We start from the raw sequence: 13,562 nt of genomic DNA, 5'->3' as shown, positions 1-13,562 counted from the left end.
TACATGTGGACCTCTCTCAGATTTGTTCAGTTCGTGATGATATCTTTCATTCTCTAATTTTGGTGGTATATTTTTGTCATTTTTGGTAAAAAGTGATATTTTCGACTTCTTGTTAAAAACCGCTAGTCCGATTGCTTTGATATTACATATATAGGTACTACATGTGGATCTCTCTCAGATTTGTTCATTTCATGATGATATCTTAAATTCTCTAAGTTTAGTGAATATTTTTGTGATTTTTGGTAAAAAGTGATATTTTTAACTTCTTGTTAAAAACCGCAAGTCTGATTGCTTTGATACTATACATATAGGTACCTCAGGTAAACCTCCCTCAGATTTGTTCATTTCATGATGATATCTTCAATTATCTAATTTGATGAATATTTTTGTAATTTTTAGTAAAAAATGATATTTTTGAATTCTTGTTTAAACAGCAAGTCCGATTGTTCATTTTCTTATATGATATCCTCAGTTCTTTAATTGAAATGTGCCTTGCTAACAGACTGCTTGTATTGTGGTTCTATTTCAAACTTTATTTGACTTGATAAATACATAAAATACAATGGAGTAAAATGATATAAAATATCAGACTGTCTCGTCTTTAATTAATTGTAGATAGATTGTTAACTAATTTTATACTAACACAGTTATTGTATCACAGTGTTCAATGGAAAATTATGCAAATTTGAAAGTGTTATGCAAATTACCCACAATGCTTGACGCTTGACATGGGGTCTGGGGAGAACACTGAACTTGGACTGGATTTTATTAATCTTGAGGCCCTGACATGAATCACTGCACTAATAAACAATGAGACATTTGTTGTTTATAACTAGAACTGGGTTTTACATGTATTAATCCTGAGACCCTTGCCAGAATCATTGCACTGATGACTAATGGGACACAGGTTACCTATAACTAGGACTGGGTATATTAGTTCCAGAGGACTTGACTTGACTCAGTGCACTAACTACCAATGGGTCATTTGTTATCTCTAACCAGGACTGGGTATTATTAATCCCAGTGAACCTAACCTGACTCGCTGCACTAACTAGCAATGGGACTTTTGTTACCTATATCAAGGACTGGGCATTACTATACCCAGGGAACCTGACCTGACTCACTGCACTAACTTCATGTACAAATCAAACTTCTGTTACTTATACTAATACTGAGTATTATTAATCCCTGAGGCTCTGTTCAGACATTTGTTAATGAGGACTGGGTTTTATTAATCCCAGAGAACCTGACCTGACTCACTGCACTAATGACCAATGAGTCATTTTTTATCTATAATTAGGACTGGGTATTACCGGTATTATTATTAATTCCCTGACCTGACTCACTACACTAACTACTAATGGAAGACTTGTTACCGATAACCCTCAAGCCCTGTACTGGGATAAATTAGCATAACATACTAGCTTTGTATTTTGATAGATATTTTAACAATTTTTTTTTTATTATTGTAGGAAACTTAGAAATACTATACAGAGAAATGAAAGTATATGGTATCAATGGCTTCAGTACCCGTAACAATGATTTATGACTTTTTAGTCCCCGTTCGGATGTAGTCCGAAAACGGGGACTTATGTTTTGCCCTGTGTGCGTCCGTGCATCCGTGCGTGCGTCCGTGATCACCTGTATCTCGAACATGCATTGACCGATTAAGTTCAAACTTCACTCATACATCACACATTATATGGGACATGTGCACATGCATATTTTTCATGATCCGATAGCCGAATAGTAGTCATTTTAAGGCCGAAATGCATCAAAATCGCACATTTTTACCATTCCGGACCCGGATCTCTGTTATGCATGGACGGATTTTGTTCAAATTTGGTACATACATTAAACATAATAGGACCTTGATACACGTCATTTATTTTTTTGGATCGGGTTTGAAATGGCCGACTGGCGGCCAGTTTGTTTTGAAGAATTCAGTTCTGGATCCGTATCTGAGACATGCCTGGATTGATCAAACTTCACACACACAAGGTACATCATGTCATAAATATGTATGTGCATTTGTTTCATGATCTCATTAACGATAGCCAAACGGCGGCCGCTTTAAGGCCGAAAATGCATTTTCACCATTCCGGACCCGGATCTCAGTTATGCATGGATGGATTTTGTTCAGATTTAGTACAATGTGTTGTACATATGCAGGTGAAAGTGGTCTGAGATTTCGGTCATGATCTGCTTTGAATGTATATGTCACTCAAATATGAACGGAACGGGGACGTGTCATTGACAATGACTTGTTAGTAATTGTATTACCACTTTTTCAGTTTTCTGATTATTTCGTGACTCTATGGTGTATTTTGTTATAATGATAATAACAAAAATATTATAAAACTGTATTACAAAGGTACAATTCAGTATAACAACAAGAATTATATTGTGATTATAAATTTATACTTAATCTAGAAATAACGTTTCTCTTCTGTGCCCTTGTCAGTGTTGGTCACTCTGTAGTAAAGCATGTGATCATGTCAGCATTATGGATATTGTCAACAATTATAATATTTGAACTCAAATGAGTGAGATGATAAGTAAGATGGTGCATTGTTTATTGTCAAGCATGCTATATATTAAATTGCTCAGTACTATGGGAAGTTCTATAATATTAGAAATTGCAGTGTTGGATTCTTTAATTTGGCAAATAATATAGTTTGTACATCATACATCTTGTGATATACCGGTATATATCAATATGTATATACAGGTATATACATTGTGCTGGAAAAACAATTAGATATTTCTATCGTTCTGAAACCAGATCTTGGTCGTGTGTATGGGATTGTTTCAAACTTAGTATAAACATGGGATCATCCAATATGACAATAAAATAGATCTGTGTGGGGTCCAGTGCCCTTTAGTTTAGTTCTATATTTTCTGATGTGTCAAGTCTACTCAAAAAATGTAGCCCAAATAGAAATATTCTTGGGATAGATAAGTATATGAGGTGACTGAGGTGGTACAATAACCTCAGTGTAGATCCACTGTTATACCACTGCCACCTGCTGTTGATTCATTCGTCAAGCAGAGGGCAGGGATATTAGATAGGGTTGCAAATTCCACACCATGTCAAAGCACCATTAGATTACAAGTGGGAACATCAGTACTGTATTTCTGGTGACAAACCAGATTGTAAAGGAGACCCTGTACCATGTGATCCAGTACTGTTGATGGGCCCAGATGTACCATTCTTTTGCAAGGAAGAATGTCTAACCTTGGGCACGGTGTTAAAGAAATTTTAATTTCCACATTAGTTGCATTATATTTTTCTGATTTACCAAGTGCTGCTGCAGTTTCTGGCTTTAAGCCGGCACCCAATGGACAATACAAGAATTTGCTGATCACCCAGAATGTTGTATTTATGGAGATATTCACTGAACAGGGGCATGCAAAACTATTTTAATTCAATGGGACCAAGTATAAGGAACTAGTTTGGACCAGTGCTGCCTAAGTAGCTTGCCATTAAGAGGGCCTCAACAGATGCAGCAGTCAACCATACTGCCAGAACCAATGATGCTAGGCATAGATGCACTAATATAATATGTGTTCTAAATATGGTAAACTAAAGACAGATACACACGAACAGTAATCTCATTCCAGTGTTCTCCCCAGAAATTTTTCATAGGATATCGGCTAATTTGCATAAATTAGCATAACAATAAGATGAATAAATTTGCATAAGTTAGCAAATTGTTGGTGATTACAGAGTATATAACAAAACACACCATGCAAAAATTCAAATAAAAAGCGTTTATTCTTTACCACTGCAGAAATATTTACAGGTAGTGTATAAGCTGCAGACATATAGCACTACAATTATAGAATTGATCAGTTAAACTGTCTGATCCTAAATAATTGAGATTCGTCTGGTCTTCACATTGGCCCATTTCTCTACAACTTTGGTGAAGTTGAACTGAGAAATAGGTGGACCCTCTACCTTGATCATCATCAGCCAGTTCAAAACCTTTTCTGATAACCTGTTTCTGGATTCTGTCTTCACTCGTGCCATTGTGGAGAAACCTCTTTCACAATCTGAAATTAGGAAGAAAGAAACATGTTATAAATAGTTCATGCAGCCTGATCCAGGAAGCTATTATGTAACTGGTTGGTTGAGTGTAATAAGTATACAGTTGATACTTACCTACAGTTGATACTGGGAGAACCATTGCAACAGCTGCCATCTTGCTTAAGTTGGGAAACAATTCCTTGTAGACTGAAGTGAGCATCTTGAGGATGTCATGATATGGCTTGTTCTTATTCCTCATCATTGTTTCTTTGAATAAATCCCACTCAGAGAAAACCACTTCTTCATCAAGAGAATAATGTTCACACAGTATCTATAAAAATAAAATGTATTTAAACAAATTAAGCACTTTGAAACATATCACCAGTTTTGCAACACCAAATATCTACAACTGTCAACAATGATAATGAAATATATTTATACTAACCTCCAGTTTCTCTTTCTGACCGGCATCTTCCATAACATCCTCATGACTAGTTGTGATGAAACTGGGATCAAACACTGTGAAACTGCTAACTAACTTTATATCTGGGAATCTTTCCTCAAGATTTAATGTCACACTGTCTATATATTTATAGTATATCTAGAAAAAAGAATGAAAGAAAAACTGTAATTTAAGTTTTAGTAATTACAACAGACTAAAAACATGGGAGTGTGCAAGATCATGTTTACACTTACCTGGGTTTTGAATTCTGTCTTTGCAACTTCAGTAGGTAGAGTAATATGCTCTAATAATGCTTCATCATATCCATTTGCATCAAGATGTTTAATATTGTCACCTTCATGATATGCCAAATGCCTGATTGTTGTTATTGTACTTGATACAACAGGGTCAATCAATGAAAGGTCAACATTCCCACGCTGAAAATAAATAAGAGAGGAAACTTGTTATATTAATTCTAAATTGTTCATTGCAATTGGGCAAGTGAGAGTAGCCACCAAGAAAGACTTTGTTGGTTTACAGAGGAAATAAAATACTTACCTGAAAGAGTAGTGATAATCTGGTCAGGTGTGGCAATATATCACACAGCATATACAGAGTGGCTACAAACTTGTATTTCTTCAAGAAAGATGCCAAGCCGGCTGCTGTAGCATCATGTCGCTCTGACCCCTCTCTTTCCAAACTCATGATAACTGCTGGTAAACATCTCTTCAAGGTTGACACTGCACGTTGATGTGATAGCCATCGCACTTCTTTGGCTTCCTTCAGTTTTAGCTGAGGATCTCCAAGTATTTTCTGTAAAAGATACAAAAATAAATAAAATTAATATTAAATATAATTGAATGACTATAGACACATACTATGTTGTATAGAGCAATAATTGATAATGGAATGTGCACTTGCCTGAATTTCATGTAGTCCAGTCATTCTCACAGGTGAGTTGTGATAAACAACTGCTGCAGTATGCTGCTAAACTTCTTTAAATATGGAATATTATTGACTGCTTGTGAAGATGCCAGGGCCAGTCTGTGTGCAATACAATGCATGTTGATCATTGCTGGGGTTTTTTTCTCTCAACTTGGCTGCCACCTATAAGTAAAAGAATTACCAATCATGTTTAAGAGCTCTGATTTAACAATTTTAGTAATCTGACAATGGTTAGTTCTGATGACAAACAAAAATACATTTACGCACCCCATTTCTTTTCCCCACCATTACAGCAGCTCCATCAGATCCCAATCCTGCACAGCTATTGAAAGATATGGACTTTTTCTCAAATAAATCTTCAGTGCTCTTGGTAATTGAGACAGCTGTTCCATCAGCAAGATCATACATATTAACAAAGGCAGTTTTTACCTGATAATGAAGAGAAAAGAAAATATTCAATGTAGCAAACTAATAGAAAGAACAAACAGATTTGAAAACAAATTCAAAAATTGGTTGGCAGGATTGAAACAGTCTACTTACTTCACATGTTTCTCCAGTGAACTTGATATATTTTATGTCTGATATTAGCTGATTCATAATGGCAATGTCAGTAGTCATCCATCATGATGCTGAACACTGGACTTCTCTGTATTTCTAAGAATATGACATCACTAATATCACCAGCAATAGTTGCTAATATTTCTTGTAACATTCGCTCAGAGTGATAATTGGCATTGTTACCCTAAAAAAAATACCAAAAATGTTTATATAATTATTTTAAAAAAGTACACATTTAATCAAAATACTAAGGTAAGTTTGTATATGGAACTACAAACCCCTTGTAGTTCAATGGTTCGCAAACCATACAAAATAAATCATAATTTTCTAAAACCCCAAATAAATAAATCACATGCATGGTGTTTTTTTTTTAGAAATTTTGCTAAAAGTTGCAAAACAAAATACAATGAAAATTATAAATACCTGATTAAGATGAGAGAGAAACGAACAGCCAGATAGTTGCATCAATTCCAGTAGTGATTTATATTTCGTAGTATGGGCCACCTCATTCTTTGCCAACCAGCTCGGAATGCAGTTTCAACGGCTTGGCGATTGTAGTTCTGCTGTGTGACAAACGCATCGACGACTCTGTTTTCCTTCGATTCTTGGAAAATTGATATCGCTCTCTTGTGCATCTCGGACTTTGAGTGTTTGTCAACTCCTTGCTTTGTTATGTTTGTACATGGTACGGAATTCCATACACTTGAACCTTTATCCGATGATAAATTAAATTTACCACAATAATCACACAGCATGCCTATATTAAGTAAAAAATACAGGACAGAAATGTGTCAGAAACGAGAGTAATGCCGGTTACACAAACGATCGTCATCCGTCCTCAAATTTTATCAAAACAAACATGGCGGTCGAGGTCACGATTCAAATGCGCATGTCGCTAAAATCGTGGATCACATGCAAGTATTCTGTGCATAAAGTCTTTCTAAACTTTTTTCAACAAATAATAATGCAGAAAGTGAAAATCGCCCATCTTCGAACACCGGAATCATTGTTTCTATACATCTGAACGGAATTCCTGTGGAGTGAGGTTCACGAGCCAGGGCTGCCTTATACAAGACCACTTAAGCAAGTCACTAAATTGATGTGGAGTATTTTGGTACGGGATTTTGGCGTGAATAAGATTAAAAACAAGTACTTACCCTTTCCATCTGACGTTACTTTCAACCATGGGTTGGCTTCTTTCCATCGTGGGTCAAATCCGGCCTTTCTTTTCTTCGAATCTTTCGATTTTAACGGGTCCGTGGCAGGTCTCTTTCTAGACGGTGAAGGTACGTGAACTTCCCGCTCGCTAGACAATACGCAGACGACGGGGGGGGGGGTACATCAGACGTGATCGGCGTTGTATTGGGTTGGTCGGGTCTAAACCACGACAGCAAATTCTTTTTGACTGGGATGTTTCGAAGAGACATGGTTACGTGTTGTAATCAGGATCAGCAATGAATTTCAACGTGATTTTGATGGACTTTTATATGGTAGAAGTGTCGCGACGTATTGGAAAAAGCATTATCGCTTACTAAGTGTCCACTGAGTGTCTAGTGGACTCTCTTTTGTTGGTGACAAGAGGTGTGAGACCGTGAGCGGTGTCACACTTTAGTTGTCTTTTTAACATTGCCGACTTCCTGAGTGCCTACTGCAGTCGATCGCTAAGGTGTCTATCACCGCTAAAAGTACCTTTGTTTTCGAGGCGTGGGCGTTGAACAATAGTGAAACAAAAGATTGGGCTGTCCACAATAGCGTATGGGATAGGATATCGGCCAGGATGATAGCGTATCGGCATACATTATAGCGTATCAGGACCGATACGCTAAAACCCCCTGGGGAGAACACTGCATTCATAGGGTCAGAATGCCCAATAATGACAGTCTGGTCGAGGGGAATGCAGGAACAATCATAGCAACCAAGGAAATGATCATTGAGGTGGATGTGGTTGGGGTCATGTGTTTTCAGTGGTATGAATTAAAGGATTCATTTTGTTTCCCAACCCTTACTTCCTGTGGCATTAAATTGTTCGGTTATAGTAGCAAACTGGCTAACTATCACAATGACCCTGTGGGACCTTTCAGTAGTCAAGCACAGCTACAAGATCAAGTTAGCCAGAAAGCTTCAGTTGACTACATCACCAGGGTCAATGGCTCTGCCAAGTGTAATGGTAGACATGATTTTCCAGGAAGTGATAGAATGATTTGCAAATGGCAGCAGTGCTTGACTTTTCTGTGTTATTCTCCCATATTTTTGGTGAACAATATAGATCCAAGACAACTGAATCAGTATATTCTCTAAGAGCATTTCATGATTATGACCCCAGCAGAGGTACACTGTTGTGTACATCAGGGGATTTCCCTCAATCTCATACAGTTGATTCAAGATGTTTGCCCATTGTAGCCTCACAGGTTTTTTTCCAAAATTAATGGCAGTGCCAGTTTTGTGGCTGCACAGCAGGCCAACAATGTGAATCCATTCTATCAATATCTGGTTGATGCAAGATCAGTTATTTTAGCACACATCCTTCAAACAATCATATCCCACCTTTAGTATTTCTGGGATTGTATTCTGGGAGTGTTTCAGGTTGAGAGACCCGGCAGCCACACTTTTTGCATGCAAGCACATCTGCACAGCTCAGACAATTAATGAGCTTTGTGGAAATGGCTTCATCTATGAGAGGCCTTGTGCCTCAAACAGCTATCAAGGGTATGCTCGTCCAGGTACACACACTCCAGTTGTGTGGGTCGCTACATGAGAAATATCATGGACCTCACAAAGCTTGACTGCCCTCGAGTGGATGGACTTAACCAACATAAGACGGATATAACAGATTGCTCCATCAACTCCGGCTATAACACTGGTCATGGACGCCTTGAAAATAGAATGAGGAGTAGCACAGCATAGTTCCACATAAACATACTTAATAGGTTGGGAGGGCACTAGATTGATTTCTAGATGAAGTAAAGAATAGAACAGTTCCCCTCAATTGCGACAACACAACTGTATTAGCATATATCACAAAACATGGGTGGACAAATCCCGCAAACTAGCCAGCTGGTGGAGGAGATAAAGAGTGGGAAATAGAACGGAAGCCCACCTGGCAGGGGTTAGAAACTGTGTGGCCAACACAACGCGCAATACCGTGTTGCATATTACAATCTTGTGTTTCAGTTTATATGTTCATATATGTGCCTGTAATTTTGAATAGATAATTATTTACCTGCACCCCTTTCCCCATTTTGGGATTTACTTGAGGGTTACTAATGGGCTTGAACTCCCGCAGTTCACCCACCACTAGGGTATAGTTTGTACTCATTGAACATACATATAATACATTTGTTTTGGCAAGGTAGGTATGGCTTCACTATGCAAAATTTCGAATAATTCCCCGGGAATCTAATAATGCAATGAACAAACAGTACATTAAGAGAGGAAATTATGAATTGTTGGGGGGTCATGTGACAACACAAGAATGCACACTCCTATGTTGGCACCTTTCGTATATTGATTAATAACAGATCCTGATGAGAATAATACATCGGTGATACATGCCACTATTTTTGTACCAATCCTATATCGAATAATAACAGATCCCGACAACAGAATAATACATGCCACTATTTTTGTACCAATCCTATATCGAATAATAACAGATCTCGACAACAGAATAATACATGCCACTATTTTGTACCAATCCTATATCGAATAATAACAGATCCCGACAACAGAATAATACATGCCACTATTTTTGTACCAATCCTATATCGAATAATAACAGATCCCGACAACAGAATAATACATGCCACTATTTTTGTACCAATCCTATATCGAATAATAACAAATCTCGACAACAGAATAATACATGCCACTATTTTGTACCAATCATATATCGAATAATAACAGATCTCGACAACAGAATAATACATGCCACTATTTTTGTACCAATCCTATATGGAATAATAACAGATCCCGACAACAGAATAATACATGCCACTATTTTTATACCAATCCTATATCGAATAATAACAGATCTCGACAACAGAATAATACATGCCACTATTTTTGTACCAATCCTATATCGAATAATAACAGATCTCGACAACAGAATAATACATGCCACTATTTTTGTACCAATCCTATATCGAATAATAACAGATCCCGACAACAGAATAATACATGCCACTATTTTGTACCAATCCTATATCGAATAATAACAGATCCCGACAACAGAATAATACATGCCACTATTTTGTACCAATCGTATATCGAATAATAACAGATCCCGACAACAGAATAATACATGCCACTATTTTGTACCAATCCTATATCAAATAATAACAGATCCCGACAACAGAATAATACATGCCACTATTTTTGTACCAAACTTATATCGAATAATAACAGATCCCGACAACAGAATAATACATGTCACTATTTCTGTATCAATCCAATATCGACTTATAATAACAGATCTCGACAACAGAATATTACATGCCACTATTTTTGTACCAATCCTATATCGAATAATGACAGATCCCAACAACAGAATAACACATGCCACTATTTTTGTACCAATCCTATATCGAATAATGACAGATACCGACAACAGAATAATACATGCCACTATTTTGTACCAATCCTATATCGAATAATAACAGATCCCGACAACAGAATAATAATACATGCCACTATTTTGTACCAATCCTATATCGAATAATAACAGATCCCGACAACAGAATAATACATGCCACTATTTTGTACCAATCCTATATCGAATAATGACAGATACCGACGACAGAATAATACATGCCACTATTTTGTACCAATCCTATATCGAATAATAACAGATCCCGACAACAGAATAATACATGTCACTATTTCTGTATCAATCCAATATCGACTTATAATAACAGATCTCGACAACAGAATATTACATGCCACTATTTTTGTACCAATCCTATATCGAATAATGACAGATCCCAACAACAGAATAACACATGCCACTATTTTTGTACCAATCCTATATCGAATAATGACAGATACCGACAACAGAATAATACATGCCACTATTTTGTACCAATCCTATATCGAATAATAACAGATCCCGACAACAGAATAATAATACATGCCACTATTTTGTACCAATCCTATATCGAATAATAACAGATCCCGACAACAGAATAATACATGCCACTATTTTGTACCAATCCTATATCGAATAATGACAGATACCGACAACAGAATAATACATGCCACTATTTTGTACCAATCCTATATCGAATAATAACAGATCCCGACAACAGAATAATAATGCATGCCACTATTTTGTACCAATCCTATATCGAATAATAACAGATCCCGACAACAGAATAATACATGCCACTATTTTGTACCAATCCTATATCGAATAATAACAGATCCCGACAACAGAATAATACATGCCACTATTTTGTACCAATCGTATATCGAATAATAACAGATCCCGACAACAGAATAATACATGCCACTATTTTGTACCAATCCTATATCGAATAATAACAGATCCCGACAACAGAATAATACATGCCACTATTTTGTACCAATCCTATATCGAATAATAACAGATCCCGACAACAGAATAATACATGCCCCTATTTTGTACCAATCGTATATCGAATAATAACAGATCCCGACAACAGAATAATACATGCCACTATTTTGTACCAATCCTATATCGAATAATAACAGATCCCGACAACAGAATAATACATGCCACTATTTTTGTACCAAACTTATATCGAATAATAACAGATCCCGACAACAGAATAATACATGCCACTATTTTTGTATCAATCCAATATCGACTTATAATAACAGATCTCGACAACAGAATATTACATGCCACTATTTTTGTACCAATCCTATATCGAATAATGACAGATCCCAACAACAGAATAACACATGCCACTATTTTTGTACCAATCCTATATCGAATAATGACAGATCCCAACAACAGAATAACACATGCCACTATTGTTGTACCAATCCTATATCGAATAATAACAGATCCCGACAACAGAATAATACTATTTTGGTACCAATTCCATAGTGAAGTATAGCAGTTTCTGACAACTAAATTATATGTGCCACTATTTTGGTACCATCCCTATAGTGTAGTATAACAGTTCCAGACAACTAAATTATATGTGCCACTATTTTGGTACCATCCCTATAGTGCAGTAAAACAGTTCCAGACAACTAATTTGTATGTGCCACTATTTTGGTCCCATCCCTATAGTGTAGTATAGCAGTTCCAGACAACTAAATCATATGTGCCACTATTTTGGTACCATCCCTATAGTGTAGTATAGCAGTCCCCGACAACTAAATGATATGTGCTACGATTTTAGTACCATCCCTATAGTGAAGTAAAGCAGTTCCCGACAACGAAATTATATGTGCCACGATTTTGGTACCATCCCTATAGTGAAGTATAGCAGTTCCCGACAACTGAATTAAATTTGCCACTATTTTGGTACCATCCCTATAGTGAAGTAAAGCAGTTCCAGACAACTAATTTGTATGTGCCACTATTTTGGTACCATCCCTATAGTGTAGTATAGCAGTCCCCGACAACTAAATGATATGTGCTACGATTTTAGTACCATCCCTATAGTGAAGTAAAGCAGTTCCCGACAACGAAATTATATGTGCCACTATTTTGGTACCATCCCTATAGTGAAGTAAAGCAGTTCCAGACAACTAAATTATATGTGCCACTATTTTGGTACCATCCCTATAGTGAAGTAAAGCAGTTCCAGACAACTAAATTATATGTGCCACTATTTTGGTATCCTCCCTATAGTGAAGTAAAGCAGTTCCAGACAACTAAATTATATGTGCCACTATTTTGGTACCATCCCTATAGTGAAGTAAAGCAGTTCCAGACAACTAAATTATATGTGCCACTATTTTGGTATCCTCCCTATAGTGAAGTAAAGCAGTTCCAGACAACTAAATTATATGTGCCACTATTTTGGTACCATCCCTATAGTGAAGTAAAGCAGTTCCAGACAACTAAATTATATGTGCCACTATTTTGGTACCATCCCTATAGTGAAGTAAAGCAGTTCCAGACAACTAAATTATATGTGCCACTATTTTGGTATCCTCCCTATAGTGAAGTAAAGCAGTTCCAGACAACTAAATTATATGTGCCACTATTTTGGTACCATCCCTATAGTGAAGTAAAGCAGTTCCAGACAACTAAATTATATGTGCCACTATTTTGGTACCATCCCTATAGTGAAGTAAAGCAGTTCCAGACAACTAAATTATATGTGCCACTATTTTGGTATCCTCCCTATAGTGAAGTAAAGCAGTTCCAGACAACTAAATTATATGTGCCACTATTTTGGTACCATCCCTATAGTGAAGTAAAGCAGTTCCAGACAACTAAATTATATGTGCCACTATTTTGGTATCCTCCCTATAGTGAAGTAAAGCAGTTCCAGACAACTAAATTATATGTGCTACTATTTTGGTACCATCCCTATAGTGAAGTATAGCAGTTCCAGACAACTAAATTATATGTGCCACTATTTTGGT

The 13,562-nt window shown here is 36.6% G+C and overlaps 1 pseudogene; it reads right to left on the bottom strand.

Annotated features, from left to right (window-relative positions):
* Nucleotides 1-3,871: 3,871 nt before the first annotated feature.
* On the bottom strand, nt 3,872-7,774 carry LOC102804958 (zinc finger protein 862-like; annotated as a pseudogene).
* Between the last annotated feature and the right edge of the window lie 5,788 nt (nt 7,775-13,562).

This window comes from Saccoglossus kowalevskii, chromosome 4 (assembly GCF_978046115.1).
Source record: "Saccoglossus kowalevskii chromosome 4, keSacKowa6.1, whole genome shotgun sequence".
NCBI classification, from domain to species: domain Eukaryota; kingdom Metazoa; phylum Hemichordata; class Enteropneusta; family Harrimaniidae; genus Saccoglossus; species Saccoglossus kowalevskii.
Note: the sequence above shows the minus strand (reverse complement) of the source record. Positions and strands in the feature narration are given on the sequence as shown.